Genomic DNA, 26,417 nt, shown 5'->3' with positions numbered 1-26,417 from the left:
ACATGACAGTGAGAGTCTCAGCACCACTGGGCTAGTGAAGAGGAAAAGGTCAGGGTTAATATCTATCCAGGAACTGTGCTGGAAAGTAAAGATTGAATGGACAAGGTCAGGTTTGGGCATAAGTATAGTATCACCCAAATGCCTATAAGCAACAGTGAATGGTCATTCAGGTAAGATACCAGCATGAATATTCAAGTCTCACAAAAAGAAGAAAAATCACAGGGAAACAAAAGTTACAGAACAAAGAGTTGTTCACTGAAGTTTATAATAATAAGGTTGACAGGAATCCTTTTAGTGACAGCTGAAAAGGTGAACTGCCATAGGAATCCTTAGGATGAATTACCGTCAATCAAATTATGCAGAGTAATGTTGAGATGAGCATACAAAAAAAACTACACTTGCACTGATCTGTCTCCCTTCAGCATGCAATTACATGACACCTTAGTCTCTAAAAGGTTATAATATGATAGATGTGTTATTACAGAGCAAATGAAAATGCTCGAGCTGACAGGATATATTTGTTATGAATTAAATATACCTGCACAGGGAAAAGCCCGCATCTCATCAAGTGTCAGAATGTGTGATTACAGGACTGTGCTGAGGGTGTGATAATGCAATAAGCTTCAGAGTAATTCTCCCTGACCCGTTCTCAAGAACCATTAATCAAAATACATTAGCGTGAAGGACTACATTTCAGATGCTGTTAAAATTCTGCATTCCAAATCTGTTGAAAATCTGCAAAGCATTCTAGTGCTTCTGATTAAAATAATTGCTCTTAAAGTAAATATCCCACTTAACAACACTGATGTTTAAACTAATTTTTATAACTTAAGAAAAAAAATAGCCGAAAGTTAAACTTCCATGCATTTGGAATGCTCTGCTAGGTAATACTATAAATCGAACTTTTAATAGGAATAGCCAGCCATACATTCTATTTCTTTCACAATGTTGATTCATTTTCAAAATGTTCATTTTAAGGCACCCTCATGGTCTTCTGCCTGCCTTAGCAGCAACCACCTCTCCCAGTGGGACTGTTGGCCAAACATCACTACAGGCTGTCCTTTTTGGATCTCCCTCTTCCGTGGTCCACCAGCCTTCTACAATTAGACGGAGGTCCCAGAGGAGATTTTTCATTAGCCGCCTCCGGGAAGCTAGCATTCAACATCCTGCTGTGGCCACTTTGGTGTTTCCAATCTGAATTTGAGGCAGAGGTCAGGATCATCACCCAACTGTGGAAATTGAGTTTGTTAACTGTTTATCACTCAACAGCTGCTGCCAGACCTGCTGCGTATTTCCCAGTGTTTCCTATTTTTATTTCAGATTTCCTACTCTTGCAGCATTTTTCTCTTGTACAGATCTTAGGTCAGACACCTTAAATATTGCACCCAGTTCCGGTTGCCAAGATTCAAGGGAGCATTCAAGAGCTGAAGCATTGTTGAGAAAATCATAAGGTTGATCAGTTGGAAAGAATTTAATAGAAAAGAATGCAGGTCCTGACGGCAGAACCAGAAGTGGGACCCCACCCGGTCCCCTTCTCAAAGGCCTCTAGCCCCTTTGAATGTGCCTGACACAACGTGCCCCCCCAATCCCTGATTTTCCCTGGTCTCTTCTGACCCTCTCTCCAAGCTTGCAGACTCCTGCTTCCCTCCTCTGTGCCACAGATTTCCACAAAACAACCAGTTATCTCAGACCCAAATAGACAAACTTGACTCGGGCACTCCTCCTTCAAATGACTGTGAAACTGGTGCCACAAGTTTTCCATGCCCCGCTAATCTAATCTAAAGTGAGAAAAGGAGGATGGACGGTGATTCTGTTTTTGTTGCTGGCAATTGCCCCAAACTTCTTATTAAGCTGGCAGGAGTTGAGGTTCAAGTGGGAGGAGGCCGTTGGGGGAGGGGAGAGCGGTCAGGAAGGTAGGACTTAATTTGAAAAACTTTTCAGATAGTGAATATTCATGGATGCAAATGTTTTGAAAGTCAGAACCTGCCCACCAGTTGCATGAGACTTGGCCTGCTGCTGCAATGCCACTGACTTAATCTCTACATCTCAATCGCCATTGAAAAATGGAAATTCTGGCTCCTGCCTAATTAAATCCCTCCACCAGCCACATTTCCAGTCAGGGGTTGAAGATATGAGAAAAGAATATAAAAGAGGTATCTGTGAGGGTCATAAAAGTTATGGGAAAACTAAATACAGAATATTACTGTGAATTGTGGGAATAGGACAAGAACAGGACATATTTACAAAATAATAAAGGATAATTTTGAAATTGACCAGTCATCTTCATCTAGAAAATGATCAACACGTGGAATGGATTTTCAGGTATGAAGATGGAGATGAAAATCCTGGATATATTTAAGAAACAATTTGATGTAGTAATGGATAGAGTGTAACATGTTTTTGAAAGAAATAATATGAGCAGAATGTAATTATGTCATGTTCTTGTAATTTATTAGTTCAGCCACTTGTTGAACCATTAATGGAGCCCTTGCAGATGAGATTCTCACTTTGATTGGCAATCTCTAATTGCAAGAATTAAGTGTTAATTATAAATGAAATGGCTATGTAGAATTTTATTTAACCATGTCTAAATGAAGGATGAGAACTGGAGTTTTCTGGATGCCATCTACAAGCCTTTAAAAAGAAATAAACACTTTTGAGGAAAGGTCCAAGGGCTAATTTTCTAAATTCTCATTCCCCATGGGGAGCATTGCCAACTGGGAGCATTTATCAGAAATCTGGGATATGAGGTTAGCAGAGTATTTCTCAGAAATTCCACTGTGTGTAGTCAGAATGCACCTCGAATAACAAATCATCAATGTGTCAAAACGCATTTTCAACTATTCACCACCAGCAAATGAATGTTGAATAAAGGAGACTGGGAAAAGTAGCAGAGTTTCAGGGGCCCAGGAATGAAAAGGAAAACCTGGATCAATTTTCTGTAAAAAATAAAAAACTCATAAGCGATGTTCCCTGTAAGCTTTACATGTGTGCAAGCAACACAGAAGGTATCACACAGGCTGCAATCCTCAAAAAGGGAGGTAACTGATGAGATCTTTCCTTCTTGTCCATAACACGGAAAATCTTGCCATGCATTCTCCTGAACCCCTATTTCCTGTGGTTGAGGAAATCCTCCCAGGAACAGTGTGGCTTTAGGCCTACCAGAGAAAGCTCCGACATAATTATTGTTGCTGGACAAATCCAAGAACAAATGTCAGAAGCACCACCAAGAACTCTTTGTTGCATCCATTATCCCTGACCAGTGCATTCGAGATTTGGAGATGCCGGCGTTGGACTGGGGTAAACACAGTAAGAAGTCTCACAACACCAGGTTAAAGTCCAACAGGTTTATTTGGTAGCAACAACCACTAGCTTTCGGAGCGCTTGCTGCTCCTTCGTCAGGTGAGTGGGAGTTCTATTCACAAACAGGGCATATAAAGACACAAACTCAATTTACAAAATAATGGTTGGAGACCATGCAGACGCTACGACAGCGGATTAATGAACACCACTTGACAATCACCAGGCAAGAGTGTTCTCTTCCTGTTGGGGGACACGTCAGCGGTCATGGGCAGTCAGCCTCTGATCTTCGGGTAAGTGTTCTCCAAGGCGGCCTTCACGACACACGTCAATGCAGAGTCGCTGAGCAGAGACTGATAGCCAAGTTCTGCACACATGAGGACGGCCTCAACCGGGATCTTGGATTCATGTCACACTATCTGTCACCCCTATGACTTGCCTGGGCTTGCAAAATCTCACTAACTGTCCTGTCTGGAGACAATACACATCTCTTTAACCTGTGCTTAACGCTCTCACATTGTCTGTACCTTTAAGACTTGATTACCTGTAAAGACTCGCATTCTAACCATTATTTTGTAAATTGAGTTTACAAACTCGACAGTGAACCAGGAAAGTTTGGCAATGATGCCACCTCCCGACTGGGGGAATATGGTTGCTATATTAAGAGTGATGGTAACCTTGACAACTACTGGCAGCACCAGCCTGGCCTTGCTGTGAGGTTGCAGGTACTGTTAAAGATGGTGACACAATGCAGTCACAACCTCCACAGTGAATTACAGATGTCTCAGCATTGCTCTTGGTGAAGAAGTTCATTGGTCAGAACATTGAATACAGGAGTTGAGACGTCTTTTTGAAGTTGTACAAGACATTGGTAAGGCCCCATTTGGAATACTGTGTTAAGTTCTGGTATATATATAGGGGCAGGATTAGTAAGTTTGCAGATGACACCAAGATTGGTGGCATGGTGGACAGTGAGGAAGGTTATCTCCAATTGAAGCGGGATCTTGATCAATTGGGCCAGTGGGCTGATGAATGGCAGATGGAATTTAATTTAGGCAAATGCGAGGTCATGCATTTTGGTAGATTGAACCAGGGCAGGACTTACTCAGTTAATGGTAGGTCGTTGGGGAGAGTTACAGAACAAAGAGATCCAGCTCCTTGATCATAGCTCCTTGAAAGTGGAGTCACAGGTGGACAGAGTGGTGAAGAAGGCATTCGGCATGCTTGGTTTCATCGGTCAGAACATTGAATACAGGAGTTGGGACGTCTTGTTGAAATTGTACAAGACATTGGTAAGGCCACACTTGGAATACTGTGCGCAATTCTGGTCACCCTATTATAGAAAGGATATTATTAAACTAGAAAGAGTGCAGAAAAGATTTACTAGGATGCTACCGGGACTTGATGGATTGAGTTATAAGGAGAGGCTGAACAGACTGGGACTTTTTTTTCTGGAGTGGAGGAGGCTGAGGGGTGACCTCATGGGGAGAGATACAAAAGTGTCCAGAGGGGCAATATTTTTCACACAGAGGGTGGTGAGTGTCTGGAACAAGCTGTCTGGGGTAGTGGTAGAGGCGGGTATAATTTTATCTTTTAAAAAGCATTTAGACAGTTACATGGGTAAGATGGGTATAGAGGGATATGGGCCAAATGCGGGCAATTGGGACTAGCTTCGGGGTTTTAAAAAAAGGACGGCATGGACAAGTTTGGCCGAAGGGCCTGTTTCCATGCTGTAAACCTCTATGACTCTAAGTGCTCCCCGAAAATACATGATGGGTAGAGCTGTCTATGGAGAGCCCTCCTCTTCCTCCTCCTCATTCTGCAGCCTCAGATCTGTATCTCTGTCATGTTGCACGCCAAGAAGAATTACAATAACTCTCATAACTGTAGTGGCCTGTGGACAGGTCACAAGACTCCTCTGATGTATCAGGGTGTCGCAATACTCCCTTCCAAAACCAACACATCACCAAAACTCCTCCAAGAACACAGCACAATACTTCCATAAATATTGCAAGAGCAGAAGTCAAAAACACCACACATGTAAGATGAATGGCTGTTCCTTTAAATAACGCTTATTGTGCCATTGCAAGAGTGATTAGGAGAGAACTTTAACTAGACCTGCTTGGTACAGGTTTGCAGAAGGTGCATTAAATCAGTCTGGGAGGAGCATTTTTGGGGGGGGTACTCCCAACTTCCAAAGCACCAGCTCCAGCAGCACCAAGGAGCTGAATTTTGCAGAATCGTCTTTGAGAGATGTTTCTGTTTGCAGATCTTGCTTTAATCTGATCAACATACAAAATTGGATAAGTAAGCAGAATTTTAAAGGCTATAATGGATCTAGAACAACAGCAATTTATCATATGTTGCAAACATACAATAATTATTCAGCTACATGTATACATAATATATCCCATTATAGTTTTCTTCCCTCCATTGCCTACCTGTACTCTCTCTTGTGTTAAGGAAATTTTATTGATTTATTAGCAGGCAAATAAACAGATCAAAATGAACCTTTTTTCTGGCTGAGTGATGCAATTAAAAAACCGTTCATTAGGACAATAGTTAAATAGTTAATGGACAGTCGCTGGAATTCTACCACCCCGCTCGCCATAGAATCGGAGCGAATGAGGGGCGGACAATGGCAATGTCCATTTACTTCGGGCAGGATTTTCCAGTCTCAACTCGAGTGAGGCCATAAAATCCCGCCCACCAGTATTTTTGTCTGAGCAACAACGGCATGGTAGAGAAGACGAGGAGTGCATCAGCAATAAGCTACATAAATAACCAAGTGCATTTCTGTTTATTTCAGCCACGTCCTCCCCCCTACTTTCCATTATCTCCTGCAGGAAGTGACTTATAGTATGGTGGTAGAGTGACAATAGTCTCTAGTACTTCGCTGCTGTATACGTCAGCAAGATATATGAATGTAGGGACATCACCTCACAAACACACACATGCACTCTTCAGCAAGAATTAATGGAAAAAGAGCAGGAGTGGGAACCCTGGATGACTTTTTTCTCCTCCTTTGCTGCGGTGAGCCAACTGAAACACATCAACCATTGATGAACTAATTGGTATAGACCAAGGATGGAACCTGGAAAACTTACCAATCTGAATGACTCAGTGCCACATTCATGCAGTGCAATTATCCACTCAGTTATCAGAGCCTATTTAGAGTGGGAGATAAAAAAGGAGGGGGAGTAGCACTAATGGTTAAAGAATCAATTCCAGTTGTGAGGAGGTATGATATACTAAATGGGACAACAAACGAGGCTTCATGGGTTGAGCTTAGAAATAAGTTACTGTGCGTAACTGCAGATCCCCAAATAGTGAAAGGGAGATAGAAGAACAAATACGTAGGCAAATTTCTAACTGTAAGAACACAAGGGCAATAATAGTAGGAGACTTTAACTATCCCAATGTCAACAGAGATTCAAAAAATATAAGGGACACTGAGGGAGAAGAATTCATGCAGTTTGTCCAGCAATTTTGTTTTCAACCAACTAGTGACAACCCAACAAGTGGAGATGCAATTCTAGATCTAGTCTTGGGGAATGAAGAAGAGCAAGTGGGTGAAATGACAGTTGGCAACCATATCGGGGATAGTGATCACAATTCAATTAGATTTAGCATTACTATAGAAAAGGACAGAGATAAAGTAGGAGTAAACTTTTTGAGATGGGGGAAGGCAGATTTTGCAGGAATGAGAATTGACTTGGCTAAAGTAGACTGGAAGGATAAATCAATGGAAAACCAGTGGGAAGCATTAAAAAACGAAAGCCTAAATGTACTAAGTAGACATGTCCCCTCCAAAAATAAGAGTGGTACTGCCAAATCTTGACTCCCCGGTTGTTTAGAGGAATACAGAGGAAGATCAAACAGAAAGAGGAAGTGTATAATAGGCACAAAGATTTAAGCAGTGTAGATAGCCTAGACGAATATAGGAAGTGCATGGACGAAGTAAAAAAAGGAAATAAGGAAATCAAAGAGAGAGAGGGCATGAAAAAAAACGAGCAAGTTAAAAAAAACTCAAAGATGATTTACCAATATATTAATGGCAAAAGGTTAGTTAAGGAAAATGTGGAACCTATCACAGATGAAGAAAGAAACTTGTTTGTAGATGCAAAGGCCAAGGAAAGGGTTTTAAATGAATATTTTGTCTCCATGTTTACAAAAGGGAAGATGCAGATATTATAGTGCAGGAGGAACACTGTGAGATACTGGACTGGATAATCATAAAAAGAAAGGAAGTACTCGATGGGTTAGAATCCTTGAAAGTTGACAAGTGGATTATTTCCGAGGCTGCAGAAAGAGGTCAGGGAGGAGATAGCAGATGCTCTGAGGATGATTTTTCAATCCCCACTAGATACAGGAGAAGAACTGGAGGATTGGAGAAATACAAGTGTAGTTCCATTGTTTAAAAAGAGGTTGAAGGAAATGCCGAACAATTATATGCCGGTTCGTCTTACATCGATAGAAGGCAATTTAGTAGAATCAATCCTGAGAGATAGGATTAACTGTCACGTAAAAAGACTTGGACTAGTCAGGGATGGTCAGCATGGATTTGTTAAAGGAAGGTCCTGCCTCACAAATTTGATTGAATTCTTTGAGGAAGTGACAAGAAGGGTTGATGAAGGTAATGCAGTGGATGTTGTGTACATGGATTTTAGCAGGACATTTGACAAGGTCCGACATGGCAAATTTGTCAAAAAAGTAAAAGCCCTGACCCCCGATTGTCTTAACCCGCCCAAAAAGTGATGGAGAGGCCGGAAGCAGAGTGCTCAGGAGTCAGGGCCTCACAAGGGGCATGACCTGGTAGGAGGGGAGAGAAGGAAGGGGGGTACTCAGAATGAGGGGTGGGGGCTCATGTTGGGGGAGCTGGCCTTCAGGGGTCAAGGATCGGGAGGTCGACGATCGTGGGTGGGGGTGTGCGGGGAGAATGTCAACTGATACTAGGAGATTGGTGCGTGCCCCATGGCCCCCTGAGCACTCTGCTTCCAGCTTCTCCATCATTTTTTGGGCGGGTTTAGGCTCCACCCCCGCCCCCACCCTCCCCCAGTGTAAATCGCCTGACAGCAATTGCACTCTGTATTGCACAGATTCATGAGCATCAGCTTGTCCAAAAAACGAGCAGGAAAACCTGCTGTTTTCTCGCCTGTTGGACTCTTTGATTCTTTGGAAAATCGCCCCCTATATCCTTACTCTTATATTCTATACTTTTGCCAATGAAGGCGAGAATTCCACATGCCTTTTTTAAAACGTTGTCTACTTGAACTCCTATCTCTAGGGATCTGTGTAGTTATATGCCAAGATCTCTAACTTCATCTATCCCTCATAGTATATTCCCATTTATTGTGTACTCCCTATAACTGTTTGACCTCCCTAAATGCATGACTTCACACTTTTCTGGGTTAATCCATCTGCCACTTTACCAGTACAGTGGGAAATCGGTTGACATTCCCTATCCCGCCCCTGATCGCCGGCCTCCCGATTGCCAGTCCTGACCGACCACCAGACATCGCCAGCCTCCTGACAGTTGGTCCTGAAACCCCACCCCTGTTGGTCCTGAAACCCCAATGGCCGGTCACGACCTCCGATAGCCGGCCCCACCACTAACCCCCACCCCCATGGCAAGCCCCTCCTTCTCTCCCCTTCTACCTGGATCTGCCCAGTGAGGCCACCCACTTGGCACTGCCCAGAGGGCACAGTGTGCCAGGCTGGCAGTACCAGAGTGCCTGGTGTGCCAAACCAGACAATACCATCGGAACTCACTAAAGAAATTGAAATGAGATCATGAATATTTAAATCAGCCTCAGCCGTTCCCGGGATATCTTCACCTTCTCTTCCTCAAATTCTAACACCGGACACTTCAGGCCTCTGTCTGCCTGTGCTGGTGTCACAGCAAACATCAGGAGGTTCTGTACAATGCAAAAAATAAAAGGCCCAACTGCCGGATGGCAATTCAATTTTTAGTCTCCTGCTTACATTTCCTGTTCCACTACGCTACTCGACCAGTGGACAGGATAAAATAGTTTCCCGTGGCGGAGAATTCTACCACCAGGGAACATAGATTCAAGGTAAGTGGCAGCAGGTGTAGAGGGGACATGAGGAAGTACCTTTTCTAAGCAGAGGGTAGTGGTTATCTGGAATTCGCTGCCTGAATTGGTGGTAGAGGCAGAGACCCTAAACTTTTTTGGATCTGCACCTTAAGTGCTGTAAGCTACAGGACTATGAGCTGGGTGCAGGAAAGTGGGATTAGAAAGGGCACCTGGGTATTCTTGAACTGGCATGGACAAGATGGGTCAAATGGCCTCCTTCTGAGCTGCAACTTTTCTATGGCTCGATCAGGCAATGACCATTTCCAAAAAGAGAACCTAACCATCCCACCTTGATATTCAATGACATTACCATCACTAAATCTGCCACCATCAATGTCCTGGGGATCATCATTGACTAGAAACTTAACTGGAACTAGCCATATAAATAGTGACTACAGGAGCAGATCAGAGATTGGGAATTCTGTGGCAGGTAACTCACCTCCTGACTCCCCAAAGTCTGTTCACCATCCACAAGACACAAGTCAGGAGTGTGATGGAGTGCAGCTCCAACAACTCTCTAGAAGATGGCACCATCCAGGACAAATCTTCCTGATGATTGGCTCACCATTCACCAACTTAAACATTCACTCCCTGCAGCACTGGTATAGAGAGACAGAGACAGCATTGTGCACCATATACAAGATACACTGCAGCAACTCTTCAAAGGGTTTTTGTCAACACCTTCCATACTTTAGACCTCTACCACCTAGAAGACAAGAACAGCAAATGTATGCGTACACCACCGCCTGCAAGTTCCCCTCCAAGACAAACATCATACTGACTTGGAAATGTATCACCATTCCTTCACTGTTACTGGATTAAAATCCAGGATTTCCCTTACAAACAGCATTATGCACAAGATGGACTGTCGTAGTTCAAGAAGGTGGCTCACCCCTATCTTCTCAATGGCCATTAGGATTGAACAACAAATGTTGGCATGGTCAGTGATGTTCACATTTTATGAAAGAATATGAAAAATGTTGCTGGAGAAGAGGCCACAAACTGTTGTGTGACCAGGGATAGCAAAGATTTTCCTCTGGTCATCTTAAATACACTGGGGTCACTGCTGACCAATGTGCAAAAATTCCAGGATCAGGAGCTCCGTCTCTTCCCCAACTCCAAACTGCCAGCCAACTTGGGGGCATGCAGGCTAATCTCCCAATCTTCTAAAACTGACGAACTGCAAAGTGCCTGTTCGCTGCTCACTGTTCACCAGTGTCAGTCAAATGAGGTCTATACCCAAAGGTTATTTGAGCCTCTGAAGTTGGCTTTGGACCTTTGCATCCATTTTAGGCAGATATCTGAATTTGGTTTCATTGATTCTTTTTGAGGCTACAGTCGCAAAAACAGAATGGGCTAGTGTTTCTGGCTCATGCCGCTGTTTATTAATATATATGAACCTTGAAGTTGAGGTTACTAGGCTACTGTACCACAGGACACTACGGACTTCTTACAGAAACTCAGCACACATGGAGCAGTTGAACCCGGACACTCCTCGTCACAATGGATGTCTCTGCACTCTACACCAGCATCCCCCACGACAACAGCATTGCTGCAACTGCATCAGTACTCAACACCGACAACTGCCAATCTCCAGAGGCAATTCTACAACTCATCCGCTTCATCCTGGACCATAACATCTTCACCTTCAACAACCAGTTCTTCATCCAGATACACAGAACAGCCATGGGGAGCAAATTCGCACCTCAATATGCCAACATCTTCATGCACAGGTTCGAATAAGACTTCTTCACCACACATGACTTTCAACCGATACTATACACTAGATACATCGATGACATTTTCTTCCTTTGGACTTATGGCAAACAATCACTGAAACAACTACATGATGACATCAACAAGTTCCATCCAACCATCAGACTAGTCTCCAGAATCCGTTGCATTCTTAGACATACGCATCTCCATCAAGGACGGTCACCTCAGCACTTCACTGTAGCACAAGCCCACAGATAACCGTACGATGCTCCACTTCTCCAGCTTCCACCCTAAACACGCTAAAGAAGCCATTCCCTATGGACAAGCCCTCCGTATACACAGAATTTGCTCAGATGAGGAGGATCGCAACAGACACCTACAGACGCTGAAAGATGCCCTCATAGGAACAGGATATGGCGCTCGACTCATCGATCGACAGTTCCGACATGCCACAGCGAAAAACCACACCGACCTCCTCAGAAGACAAACATGGACATGGCGTACAGAGTACCCTTCGTCGTCCAGTACTTCCCCGGAGCGGAGAAGCTATGACATCGTCTCCGGAGCCTTCAACATGTCACCGATGAAGACAAACATCTCGCCAAGGACATCCCCACACCTCCATGACTTGCCCTCAAACAGACCACTGTCCACAGCAAACTACTCAGCCTTCTGGAGAACAGTGACCACAATACCACACAACCCTGCCACAGCAACCTCTACAAGATATGCCGGATAATCGACACGGATGCGATCGTCTTACGTGAGCACACCATCCACCAGGTACACGGTACATACTCTTGCGACTCGGCCAGCGTTGTCTACCTGATACGCTGTCGGAAAAGATGTCCCAAGACATGGTACATTGGCAGGACCATGCAAACACTGCGACAACGGATGAATGGACACCACTCGGCAATCACCAGGCAGGAGTGTTCCCTTCCTGTTGGGGAACACTTCAGCAGTCAAGGGCGTTCAGCCTCTGACCTTCGTGTAAGCGTTCTCCAAGGTGGCCTTGACGACACACGACAATGCAGAATCGCCGAGCAAAAACTGATAGCCAAGTTCCGCACACATGAAGACTGCCCCAACCGGGATCTTGGGTTCATGTCACACTATCTGTAATCCCCACGACTTGCCTGGGATTGCAAAATCCTACTAACTGTCTTGGCTTGAGACAATTTACACCTCTATAACCTGTGCTTAACCTTCTCTCCACTAGCATTGTCTGCACCTGTAAAGACCTGATTACCTGTTAAGACTCACATTCCAACCATTATCTTGTAAATTGAATCTGTGCCTATATATGCCCTGTTTGTGAACCCAACTCTTCACTCACCTGATGAAGGAGCAGCGCTCCGAAAGTTTCTGCTACCAAATAAACCTGTTGGACTTTAACCTGGTGTTGTGCAACTTCTTACTATGCGTACCACAGGAGGGCATAAGATCCTGACTTGACATCGTTTGTGTCACACTTCCATGAGTGGACCTGGACTGGAGCTAGAATCCCTGCTCTCAGGTTAATTGTACCAGCTCCATTCTCAACCTGACTCATATCGCACAAACACTTGAAGTTTAAAGTTTATTTATTAGTGTCACAAGTAGGCTTACGTTAACACTGCAATAAAGTTACTGTGAAAATCCTCTGAGACCTTTGTTGGCATAGCTCAATTAGATAACCTCACTGAGACATTGGAGAAAGTCCAGAAAAGGTTACTTCAATGCAATATTCGTTAAAAGTCTTTCACTTCCCACTCATGTCCCATCGTCCAAAGATAGTCATAAGAACAGTCCAATGTAATCAAACATTACTAGGAGTTGCATTTTGAAATTAGGATTCTCAATGACAATGCATTCCCCAAACATATTTTCAATTTATCTTTTTACTTAAAAAGAAATTATTAAATTAGAACAGTTATGAATTGAGCAGTGCTGTGAACTGGCACCTTGGCTTTCACCTTTAGCATCTGGGAGTCAATCCTGCTGGACAGATGGGCAAAAAGTTTGTTTTGTGATCACATATAGATGTGAATGATTTTAATCCAATTCTTCATGGGTGCTAGCGCCTATTACAGAAACTACTAACTGAAGATAAAGATACAATCTCAACTCAGATTGACCACAAGGATGAGTGGTGAGAAGTAGGAAGGTCAGGTTATGATATATTATTGGGTCACAGTGGAAGGATCTGTTGTACATTGGTTGTGACTGGCTAAGGAACAATTGCTAAGACACTAGATATGCCTAAATTATAACTGGTTTGTTGTATGGACATAACTTTATACAGATATAAAAGACTAAATGTAACTCGTCCAAAGCCATGAGCATTTTCCCCTCGACTCCTGGTCGTGTGTGTCTTACATCATCATGTGGGCGGTACTGTTTCTCCAGTCCCAATCCTGAACACCCTAACACTATTGGAGTTTTACGCAAAGGCAAGCTCTGCCTTGCCTATAGACTTAATCTAACTATTGGCACTCGTTATTGTAAGTTTTAGGGCAAATCCTCCATGGGATAAGGAAAATGGCCGACTGGTTGTCAGGCCACATGAATATGCAAGCGGCTGGGAATAACGAGAAGGTCGAGACTGGGATAATCTAATCAACCGGAAACAAAGGAGTAAATAGCCCAGCAGCAAGACAATGGGAACATAGATCATTCCATCCACAGACAACATCAATGACTCAGCGCACTGATGGGATTCCAATCAGGATGACTCAGAGAACATTTAAAAGACATTAAAATGTCAATTAAGGCTGTCGGCCCTTTTGTCCCAGTCAATCGAAACTATCAATGATCAGAAACTGTTTTGTGTGAGAGAATCACTGCTTCAGATTTTAAAAAGGGACAAGCAAGCTCTGGTCTCTCTCTCTCTTTTCTCTTCGGACCAGCATGGCAGCACCCCCCACTCTCTTCTCCTGTTCCTGCCTCTCGTTCGTCGCCAGCACGCAGCCCGAAGCCCACTGAGCAATTTAAACTAGGATTGTGAGTATCCCCTGATAATTCGCGAAGTTCCCGAGATCATCATAGTGGATGAGGCTTTGGGGAAAGGGGGGGCTTTTGCATGCACCTTTCATAGTTTAAGACACTGGTAAACTTGTGTAAAATAAGCATTCCGTTGTGTCCGTTTTAGTATTCCTTCCATAGCTATAGTCTTATAGAGCATAAGGCATTGTGTGTTGTTTCCCTGGTGTTTGGTGATTGACCTTGATGTTTTAACAAATATATATATATCTTTGACTTCCATTGGAGTCCGTTTTGATCTTTTCAATTTCTCACCAACGATCTCTGACCAAGTCACAATATTAAATATCCCTTACCATAATTCCGGAGTCTAGAACTGAAGGTACCCTGGGCGCTTCGAAACCGCCCACTCAGGAAAGGCTGCCAGGTAGTGGATAGGCAGCAGTTTCCTTTTCTCTCTCTTGGGAGCGCTACTCTAGTGAAGTAGACGCAAGGTAGCCGTTGTTCCATCGGCAAGAGAGAGAATCACTCGGGCATTGGTGGGGTTGGGTAACGGAGAACCAAACCTAAAATAAGCCCAGTGGAGTTAAAAAGGGGATCCCGCTACATTATGTAAAATTTCATTTCTGGAAATAACATCTTTCATGCTGGCAAGTGCGAAAGCAAATTCATTAGCTTCGTAAAGGGAAAGAAAGTTTTTGTACTACACTCCAGCTTGATTTTAACTGGGACTTTCCTGAGCAGAGTAAAAGGTGAACATCAACACCAATGTTCAATGTAAACTTTGTTGTTGTGTCTGACCAATTTCCATTTCCATCTGTTGTACATTTTCTTTTTTTTGAGTGGCTATGTATCCACAGTACTGCTGTACAGCTGTGAAGATATGCAGCATAGTGGGAAGGTTGGTCAGCAACCCAACAAGAAATGTTTCGCCCGTGTAGTTTCAATTCCTGAGTGTTATGTAATGATGCCAATCAGCTGTTTTCTTGAAATAGGTAGAATACTTGACCACTAGACATGACAACAATCTTGGGAGTCAAGTGGTCACTGGCAAACACCAAGTGAACGGTCACCGCAAACAAGATTTTGTGGTGAAAGAGGAGTTCCGGAGGGTATCATGGGTAGCAAAGAAACTTTCCTTGTGGGCATTTGTTTCTCCTGGCTTGATTACTGTCTTCACCTGGCAGCAAACCCACAACTACTTCCACACTAAGTCCACCATTTGAAATTGCAATTGGGGTTTCTTTAATTATTGGATCCTATTTAAAGAGGGACCCTAATCTGCTGGGACCAATAAATTATTGTGCCAAGGAAGACAACTAATTAAGGGTGAATACTCAAGATACAAAGTTGCATAGATATTTGGATTGTCATTTATTTGTGTTTTAGAGAAGAGTTGGTTTAATTTGTTAGCTTGCATGGAAATGAGTTGATTAGAGCTGATAGGAAGATGATGCTAGTCTTTGGAAGTAATGACATTAATGCCCAGATGGCCTTTTCATATTCCATACTAGCTTATACAATGACATTGCTACTTGTTCTGCTGTCTCAAGTGCTACGGGTCACTTGTCAACATATTTATTTCACCAGCAGTGACTGCAGAGGGTCATCTCTTTGATCCCAGAAAGGCTACTGGAGCTCAGTTGTTGTGTTGCAAGACAAATGCATCATTAGTTTGCTCAAAATATAATATATAGCTCCCTTAAAGAAGGAAAATCCATTGAATTTATTGCTACAAGTTATGCTTTAATAATGAAACGAATAGCAAGCCTGAGGTTATATTCTGATCTTGGTAATTTTTTTCATGGAAGTGTTAAAAATTACTTATATTATGGGAAATAAGCCATCATAGAGCTATACTACTATTTTTGCACCATTTTAATAAAAGCACAGAAAGGACTGAATTATCCATTTTCTGTTTCATATTATTAATTAGAATTTCTTTTTAGGTCAAATTCACTCAAAACAGACATTTTTCTGGAATATTTTATTTGGAGATAAATTCAACACATTTATCCTGCAAAGTAGAAATAAGACTTCATCCTTCCTAGCAAAAATGTAAAATATTCTATCAAGTAACATCTACTTGGATGTATGTAACAGGTCAGTTCAACTTTGGGTTCAGCTTATACACTCTACCCACAAACACTGCAAAGGCATGAATGAAAGTAGCAATCACTTGAGTGAGTGGGTGGATGCAGCTGGACAACCTGTACCCATAGATTGAAACATCAAAGGAGGAGCAAAGAAGCAAGCAAAAATACTAGTCTCAGTGAATCTTGACACAGTACCTTAACTCTTGTTTATGATACTCGGTATTACATAGTTGTTATACTGCTGATTCTAATTTGAGGCATGTGTCTGCTGAAAGCAAGTTCAAGGTGGCAGACTTAAGCTTTGTTGATGGTTCTGTGTCATTTACTTGCCAGATGAAATGGATCTCTCAATTTGTGTGTTTGCCCTGCTATACATCAATACACACTATTTTATATAAATAGCCTGCAAAATGTGTTTCCTCCACAGAGCTTGAAAATGCAGCATTGTATTTGATCAAGGTCTGACCCAACTGAAGAGATCCATAGAAAATGCTGTACTATGCTACGAAGTATCAAAAAAGAAACCGCTCAGCAGGTCAGCAGCCAAGGAAATTTCCCTGGAATTGTTTGAACCTAGTTAGTGAAATCTAAAAGTTGCAGAGGAACAGATTCTTAACCAATTGTTTAAACTGCAACATTAATAATGAATTCTGCTTGCATTATGCTGCAGATGAAAAATTAAACTAATCAAACTTCTCATTCTCAAACTCCTAATAAAATGCAGATGGTCATCCATTAATTATTGATCAATAAAAAAGGAACCATGTGCTTTGCAATAAGTTTGGGATTATGGCAGAGAGATGATCAACTACTACACGGAAAACGATAGTTCTAGTGTGCTGGTGCGAGTGGAATTTTATCTGTGGGGAGGGCAGTATGCCAGAGTTGGAATAGTAGATACAAGGATGGATTATATTACCATTTGGAGTTAGAGAGTATCTATGTACAAATGTCACTCTCGAGACTAAATGTGTGGAGTGGAGTCCATAGTTAGTGGAAGAAGTGGATTCAATTGGCTGACTATATTCTTTCTTATTCAAAGCTTTCTTTTGTTACCATTTCTCACTTGTTAAATAGAATTTACAAATATAAGGCACAGATCTTAAATTAAACTGATTGAGAATAGAAACAAACTCTGATCAAATGGATTACCTAAATTCTATGCAAATTATGGAATTTACAGTCACTTAAAGGGTGGTGAAATAAAATTTGGATAGTCACTTAAGTCATAAGAGGTTTATAAAGTGGAGAAGACTAATAGGAGATTAAATATAGTTTTTTTAAAATTATGAAGCAGTTAAGGATTGAAGTACAGTCAAAAGTTGTTGAAAGCTAACATGCAGGTGCAACAAGCAATTAGGGAGGTAAATGGTAGATTGGCCTTTATTGCAACAAGTTTAGGATCAGGAGACACAGTCTCAGAAAAAGAGGCAGGCCATTTAGAAATGAGGTGAGATATTTCTTCTTTCAGAGTGTGATTAATCTTTGGAATTCTCAAAACCAGAGGGCTCACTCACTGAATGTGTTCAAGACAGAGGTGATTGATTCTCGATTTAAAGATATCAAGGGATATGGGGATAGTACAGAAAGTGATGGCGAGACAGTGGATCAGTCATGATCTAGCTGAAGCGCAGGGCAGACTCAAAGGGACCAAACGGCCTACTCCTGCTCCGATTTTCCCAGCAGAGACCATATCAATATTTACCAATAGGCTTGAGGGTCATTGAAGGAAGAAAGAACAAAGGAATATTTGAATAGATGTGGCACATGGAACCATGTAAATAATAATCATCAACACAGAAAATGAAATAGACTCCTCCCATGTTACTATAATTTCTACATATTCCTATCTCTGAATTATTGCAGCTTTAGTGACCAGACCAAACTTACGGTGCAAGCTCTTCTTTGCCAAATGGCATCAGTCAGCACTTTGTAAAGTTGCCACAATGTCTTAGAATGGAATGTTGATTAACAGCAATGGCAAAGTCCTGGAAAATGTGGACAATTTTCTGTAGTTTGGAGGCTCCACTCAATGAGAAGTACCATCAGTGGTGTCATTGAAGATGGTCCAACAGCAGCAACCTCTTCCAAGCCAACTTTCTCAGCACTCAAAACCAGCTCTACTGGGCAGCACATGTAGTTTGGATATGTGACACCAAACTCCTGAAGCAACTGCTCTACTCAGAACTCAGGTGTGGTGGGAAACTCCCAGAAGAACACTGGAAACACTTTAGGGATGTCCTCAAAGCAAGCCTGAAGAGGTCAAATATCTTTGCTGACCATGGGAGTTCCTGGCTTGTGACTAACCAAAATTGAGAAGGCTCATCCTGCATCATCCTCATCCTGCATCAATCCTGCTCATTCTGCCGGCTTTGTCAAAGAGAGGTCATGTCTAATAAATCTGTTAGAATTCCTTGAGGAAGTAATGAAGAAATTAGACAAAGGAGAGCCGGTGGACATGATTTATTTGAATTTCCAAAAGCCTTTGACAAAGTGCCTTACAGGAAGCTGCTAAATAAGCTAAGAGCCAATGATGTTAGAGGCTAGGTTGGCATGGATAGAAGATTGGCTGACAGACATAAGGCAGAGAGTGGGAATAAGGGGGTCCTTTCCAGGATGGCAACCGGTGACTAGTAGTGTTCCACAGGGGTCTGTGTTGGAACCACAACTTTTCACTATATACATTAATGATCTGGAAAATGGAACTGAGGGCATGGTTGCAAAATTTGTGGATGATCCAAAGATATGTAGAGGGACAGGTAGTGTTGAGGAATTGGGGAGGCTGCAGAATGATTTGGACAGGCTAGGAGGGTGGGCAAAGAAGTGGCAGATGGAATACAATGTGGGAAAGTATGAGGTTATGCACTTTGGTAGTGAGAATAGAGGCGTAGACTATTTTTTAAAATGGGGAAAGGCTTTGGAAATCTGAAGCACAAACCGACTTGGGAGTCCTGGTTCAGAACTCTCTTAAGGTTAACATGCAAGTTCAGTTGGCAGTTAGGAAGGCAAATTCAATGTTAGCATTCATTTCTAGAGGGCTAGAATACAAGAGCAGGGATGTACTGCTGGGGCTGTGTAAGGCTCTGGTGAGATCCAATTTGGAATATTGTGAGCAGTTTTAGGCCCCATACCTAAGGAAGGATGTGCTAGCCTTGGAGGGGGTCCAGAGGAGGTTCACAGACATGATCTCAGGAATGAGGGTTTGTCATATGAGGTGCAGTTGACAAGTCTGGGTCTATACTTGATGGAGTTTAGAAGGATGAGGGGGGATCTAATTGAAACTTACAGAATACTGTTCCCACGAGTGGGAGACACTAAAATACGAGGACACAACCTCAGAGTGAAGGGTGCTCCTTTAAAACTGAGATGAATTTCTTAAGCCAGAGGGTGGTGAATCTTGGAACTCATTGCTACAGAATGCTGTGGAGATCAGGTCATTGAGTGTCTTTAAGACAGAGATCGAAGTTCTTGATCAATAAGGAGATCAAGGGTTACGGAGAGAAGGCGGAGAATGCGGATGAGATCATCTCAGCCATGATTGAATGATTGAGCAAACTCGATGGGCCAAATGGTTTAACTCTGTTCCTATCTCTTATGGTCTTATGGTCTAAGGCACTAAAATCATTAAGGGACTTCATTGAGAACAAGTGAAGTTGAAATATCAAGGGATTCACACAAATCTTCTAACAATACATGCATCAAATCCTTCAAGCACACCTGCTCTACATGTGACAGAGTGCGTAGATTGCACATTGGGCTTATCAGCCATCTCAGAACCCATCAAACCAGAGTAGAAGCAAGCCATCCTTGATGCCAAGGGGCATCCAAGAAGAGTTAGACAGTTCAACAAGATCCCTGGTTTGATTCCCACTTTGCATTGAGTAATTTTGGTTGGGGTAATTTAAGCAGCTGTGAGACAGGGAAAGAAAGGAGGAATCAACTGTTGATTAATTAGCCACACCTTCTTAAAGGGTCCTGTCAAAGGATTAAGATTTTAGTTAGGGTCGAACAGCCCACCTACACTAACTGTTAGGGTGTCATAAAAAAGGGGCCAGGATCGATACAAATAGCACCACTGAGCTCTGTGCCAGATCCCTGCCTCCATCCCACCCCTGGGCATTTTTGCAAAAGTAGAGTAGGGAGCTTCAGCATGGCTACCTGTCTGGAATATTACGTGTAGCCAATATGACTTATCAATTCAAGGAAGTTAACGGGGACTTTCCAGTCAACCTCCAGGTTCTTGCAGAGAATGGGAGCCAGCTTAGGTGACCTCCCATCAGCAGACTGTGGGCTGAGAGGTCCTAGAATGCCTGCCTGTGTTTGTGCAACCGTAGCTACAAATAGACCTATAGAGTTGCTGATCCACCAATCACCCCTGTTACCCCCATCCCAACCCACAATTTGATGACCTGGCTGCAAAGTCATTTTACAATTGCAATTTTGAAAAAGTTGGAGGGGGCACCTCCTTTTTGAAGGACCCTCTCTCTTACTTGCCTTCTATTGCAGCCTACTGCTCCTTCAAAGCAGAAAGGCCTCTGACTGACTGACTAGCTTCGAGAAGAATCCTACTCCACCCACTATGGTTCCCCCTGCCCACCAACTCTCCACCCCAGTCCCAATCGCCTGACTATTAATTGGCTACTCTGTGGAAAATTACAGTGAATAACTGTTCACCAAACCGTGTGGAATTCTGGTGTCCATTTGACGCTGGACGTGGTGTTAAAAAGCCCGCAGGTAAAATTCAGCCCATGGACTTTCTGTCCTCAGTCCCTACATTCCCTTTGTATCTCCTTGAAGTTTATACAAAATAGGAAAACAAGTAAATGAAACTCTAGTTCATGTGATATTACATAATATGGCACAAAGGATTCAAAATAATCCTCAATATCGTTTAAATTTTATTGATCAGCCAGTTTGATATTTAAATTATTGCATTTTTGCACTAATTATGAACTCACCAAGGTTCCTTAGACAACACTTTCCAAACCAACAACCATTACCATCTAGTAAAGGACAAGAGCAGCAGATACATGGGAACACCACCATCTGGAAGTTCCCTTCCAAGTCACTCTCCATCCTGACTTGGAAATATATTGTTGTTCCTTCACTGATTCTGGGTCAAAATGCGAGAACTCCCTCCCAAATAACACTATGGATGTACCTACACCTGAGAGATAGCAAGAGGTCAAGAAGGCAGCTCACCACCACCTTCTCAAGAGTAATTAGGTATGGCCAGTAAGTGCTGGCCTAACCAGCGATGCCCACATCCTTTAAATGAATGAAAAAAAAACTTGAAGCTTACGTTGAGATACAAATAAATGAAGGCACCTGGGGGAAAAAAATGTGCTGATACAATCTGAAATGAGATCAAGAGAAAGGGAAAGTATTGAAAAAACATAAACATTACAATCTCTAGCTATTAGCTGCTCTTTCTAAATTGAACATTTTGATTAATATGAAACAACAGAACTAACTTGAAAACAAAGTAAAAATACACAACTATGCATAATAAAACAGCCTCTATATAGTTAACACAGTATTGTTCATGTTTTGTCATGAGCCACATTCCCAATTAGTATCCTTCTTAAGAGTTACTCTTAAAAAAATGCTCCATTATGCTGCAATAATGAAACACAGGTCTACAAATTTTAATGGAATTCTTTCATTTGCTATGTGGATGTTGGACCAGCCTTTCTGATATTATTGCTTTCTCTCAGTAAACAATGAAGAGGGAGAAGAGTGTTGAAATCCTGTTCTGAAGGCACACCACTGTGGTGCAGACATAACAGAAGACAGCAGACAAATAGAGCAGCATGCCTGCTGAGGGTTACAGGAGGATGTGAGGTGGACTGATAGTGGCTCCAGATGATGGGAGTATCATTGCATTGCCATGACAAAAACCTGTGACTAATTTTGAAGCTTATATAACAAAAAGTGATTTTAAAAATCCTGCCAGTCCAAAGTACTGCATTGTAATTTTAATATGTTTTAAAGAAAATCTTATACTGGCACCTTAAAATATCAATGCTAAAGTTAGGGATCTCCCCTCTCAGATGTATGAAATGAACTGTTCCACTGGATGGTATCACAGGTTGAACAAATTATGAGTAGCATCATAGAATCGCACCACGATGTCATCAATGGAGCAGTCCATCAAGGGCAGAGGGAGAGACACAATACATTTTGCAATAAAACAGCAGGTCTGTAGTAAGAATTTTAAATTGTGAAATACTCATTTTAACTCACTGCCTATTATTTGACAGAAAGACATTTTTTTAAATTTAAAACTAAGGGTGAGGGCTCGCTTTAAGGGTTAAATGAGAGCACCAATGGCCTCCTGTACTGCAGATATTTCAGACGAGCCAATAGAAGCCTATTTACAAATGCTGTTTTAAAAATGTAGTAATTCTGCTAATTTCCTATGGATAATCCTGAAAGCACAACACTTCAGAGTATCAATACTTCGTCCTTGAAGAAAATTTTTCAGTTTCCTTCAATAACAAAGGAATATAATTCAGAACCACACACTTTGCTGTGACATGATGATGAAGTGGCGCATCCACTATGCTGCTTATACAGCTGTTCTGCAGGTGCAACTGCAATCATTGCTAACCATCACTGCATCACAAGCACTCAAGACATTTTTCTACAGTAAACATGCTAAACTCATTCATCAATGGGTAGTTCTTCCCACACTTCTTCTAGTACAAAAAGTACAATGATTTTATTTCTCACTACAGTCCATCACAATAACATATTTCATTCATCTGATTCAATTCATCTTGCTAATAGCTCCTGTTAGGATGTCCCTAATGACCCATTTCATACAGAAATTAAAAATGCATATCCCTATAATTAAAATCTTACCATGTATGTGCAACAGTAAACCGCCGGCGTTGACGAATGCTTTTATTCACCAACAACTTTCTAAATAGATTTGGAGAATTTCTAGGGGAGCTTCGAGGAGAGATTTTTGGAGAAGTAGCTCTCTTTCCTGTCAATTTAGAAGGCTCCAGTTCCAAATGCATATGTTCCTTAAAAGTCCTTATGCAGGAATCCTCTTCGGGAGCAGTAAGCTCACAACGAAAAACGTCCTTTGTTGTCATATCGCTGATGCTCAACAAATTTGTGCCATTGAAAATTCTTATCCTGTGTCACACACAGCCAGCCAGCCTTGCTGGCAGGAAAGGATTCAGCACAATAACATTAAGCTGCTGTTGTACAGCAATTAAAAAAAAGATGATTTGCTCTTAAAGCAACAATTTAAATAAACAAAAACTGCAACATAAAAATATAGTTTCAGTAAACCTTAGACTTGTCAAGCCCTTCTTGCCACTAGTAATGATGGCCAGCTGCTTTTTATAAGAGCTTTACCACTACTGATAGTCATCTTGAATATAAGCCAGTGTGTGCTCATTTATGTCAGAAGCCGCCTAGTGGATACAGCATGTATGTGAAATACACACTGAATCTCATTTAATTCATTCAGCTCAAGGTACCACCCTCATAAAATTTTAATGGAGAAAAAAAATCCTTTCAACAATTCATTGGTGTAAAAGACTATTACAAGGTGCTCATCTTTTATTTAACGTTGACCACAAGGCAATCAGCTGCTTTGGTGATTCTAGTAGATGCATATAGAACAATCATATAATCTTGAGTTGTGATGAAATTTTCATTCAAAATTATTTTTCCTATAACCTGTGAATGACACTTACATTCACAAAGTGACACATGGCGCCAATTCACACCAACTAAATGGAATGCCCTTCTCCATTAGAAAGGGCTTTTATTAATAGAAATTTTCTGTGCACTAGTAAAAAATATACTCTCCTCTAAAGGGAAAAAAATTAAATTAAAAATACAAAAAGACTGCTGCAGTGCCTCCCTCTGTTTGATGTCAATGTACAAGTTGGTGTGAGCAAGATCATCTCAAAGCAATTCCAATTCTCGAACTAAAGTTTTTGCAAAGAAATTCTAATATCTTTTAATGATATTTTTGTATAATTTCAAAAACTAATCATCTATAATAAAAATATGATGAAAGACTGAAATTGTGGTACTATTTTTTTTAAATCACTACAAAAGGACTGAACTCTCAGTGGCCAGGACAGAAAACATCTATTCGCAAAGCAAATTTTAAGCTGCGGCTTCCTGCACACACGGAAATTATCATGGAATTGAGTAACCCCACAAATCTCACACTTTTCACAAAATAATTAACGAGTAAAGATGTGGAGTGTGATTTTCCCAACCTGCTATGCTGGTCAAGTAGCATCCCAGGGTGGGAAATTTAAGTGGGAGGCCAAAAACAGGAATCGTGACTGTCTGGCCAGTTGCGATCTTCCCAGGCCATTTTGTCTGACGAAAGTCAACCTCGCACTGGGGAACGGCACGCGGCTGATTTAAATACGTATATCCGCATTTACATCTGTTCAGTGAGCCCAGGACGCAATCGTCTGGGCTCACTTGGATTTCCGACCAAGCCGGTGAAGGTTCCTACCAGCAGGGATCACAGATGGTTCCCAGCAATTGGGACCTGATGTGATTTTCTCACTGGTGGGACGGGAGGCAATTGAGGCCCCACCGGGAGGTTGGAGGCATGAAGGGCAGTGTCCCTTGGGTGTGCCAGGTGCCCTCGCGTTGCCCACTGGGCAGTGCAAAAGGGGAAGGGCCTGAGGGGGCAGAGCCAGACAGGGGGAGGCAGGAGGAGAAAAAAGGAGGGAACTCTACTTCGGGGATGGGGGCTGATGTGGGGCTGGCCATCAGAGATTAGGGGTGGTGATTGGGAGTCTGGGTTCGGCCATTAAGTGGCCTGGGTCGACCATGGGGGCGGAGGCATGTCACCCAATCTCACTGGGAGATCAATAATGCCCAATGGCCTCCTGAATAGTCTGATGTCAGCCTCTCAAGTGGGTTTCAGCTTCTCCACCCTCCCCCCACCTCTACTGGCATGAATCACCTGACGGTCTCTGTAGCGCCATAAACTCGTTTAACTAAGCTTGCCCGAAAAACAGGCGGGAAAACATTCTGTTTTCCCACCCACTTGGGAAAATCACTCCTATGAACTTCAAAGTTGATTTCTGCAAATTTGTCCTGGGTTGACAAGATTTTGATATCCAAGGGCTGACTAATACGGTGCCATGCCGAGGGCAGGTTCTGCACCCTGAAATCAGTGCGTTTCGACTTCTGGATCCGCCATCGAAACGCACCCGATAATACACAAATTGTCGTAAAGTAACAACAAGAGTGGGTTAGAGGCCTTCATCCTGCCCAATGAGTGCTGGGGGGGGTGGGATGTCCGGTCTCAGAGGTCATAGGCCTTGACCCAGAACAAGGTCACAGCCAGCATTTTAAAGTGTGCCCCGGTTGAAGGTCCAGAAGATGGGTAATTTTGTGAAAACGTTATGGAAATAAAAGACTTGTGCAGTTTCTAATCTTGCAAGTTGAGAGCATTTAAATATTAGTTACATCAACTGCACTACTCTCACCTGCACACCTAGTCACTTCCTTGAAAAATTCAATCAATTTTACTAGACATGATCTTCCCCTGACAAAGGCATGCTGACTATTGCTGCTTCTTGCTTCTCCAAGTGGAGGTTAATTCTGTACCTCAGAACTTTTTCCAATAATTTCCCTATCACTGATGTTAGACTCACTAGCCTGTAATTACCTGGTTTATCCTTACATCTCTTCTTGAATAATGATACTACATTAGCTGTCCCCCAGTTCTCTGGCACCTTTCCTGTGGCAAGAGAGAATTTAAAAATTAGTGCCAGAGCCCCTGCTGGGACTCGGGATTTATCCACTTTTAAGCCCACTAAAACCACTAATAACTTTTCCCTCCCAATGCTAATTTGTCCAATTATATTACAGCCCCTTCCCTGATTTCTAGATCTATATTGTCCTTCCCCGTAGTGAATACAGATGCAAAAAAATCCATTTAAAACCTCACCTACATCTTCCAGCGCCACACACACATTGCTACTTTGGTCGCTAATGGTTCCTATTCTTTCCCTGGGTACCCTCTTGACCTTAATATACTCATAAAACACCTGCAGTTTTCCTTTATTTTGCCTGCCAGTGTTTCTTCATGCTCTCTCTTCTTTCTTTTTTAAGAACCTCCCTGCAGTTTCTATACTCCTCAGATTGCCTATACTATCTTCATGTCCCCTCAGATTCCCCATGCCACCTTAATTTCTCCTCATATTCCCCCATGCTACCTCTATGCCCATGTATCATC

General features: G+C 42.3%; 1 protein-coding gene across 2 annotated transcripts in view; it reads right to left on the bottom strand.

The window, feature by feature from the left end:
• The window catches only part of pde4ba (phosphodiesterase 4B, cAMP-specific a), a 671,909-nt gene that overhangs the window by 389,627 nt on the left and 255,865 nt on the right, over window positions 1–26,417 (bottom strand). The window lies entirely within an intron of this gene.

The sequence above is a fragment of the Mustelus asterias genome, chromosome 8, assembly GCF_964213995.1.
Source record: "Mustelus asterias chromosome 8, sMusAst1.hap1.1, whole genome shotgun sequence".
NCBI classification, from domain to species: Eukaryota; Metazoa; Chordata; class Chondrichthyes; order Carcharhiniformes; family Triakidae; genus Mustelus; species Mustelus asterias.
Note: the sequence above shows the minus strand (reverse complement) of the source record. Positions and strands in the feature narration are given on the sequence as shown.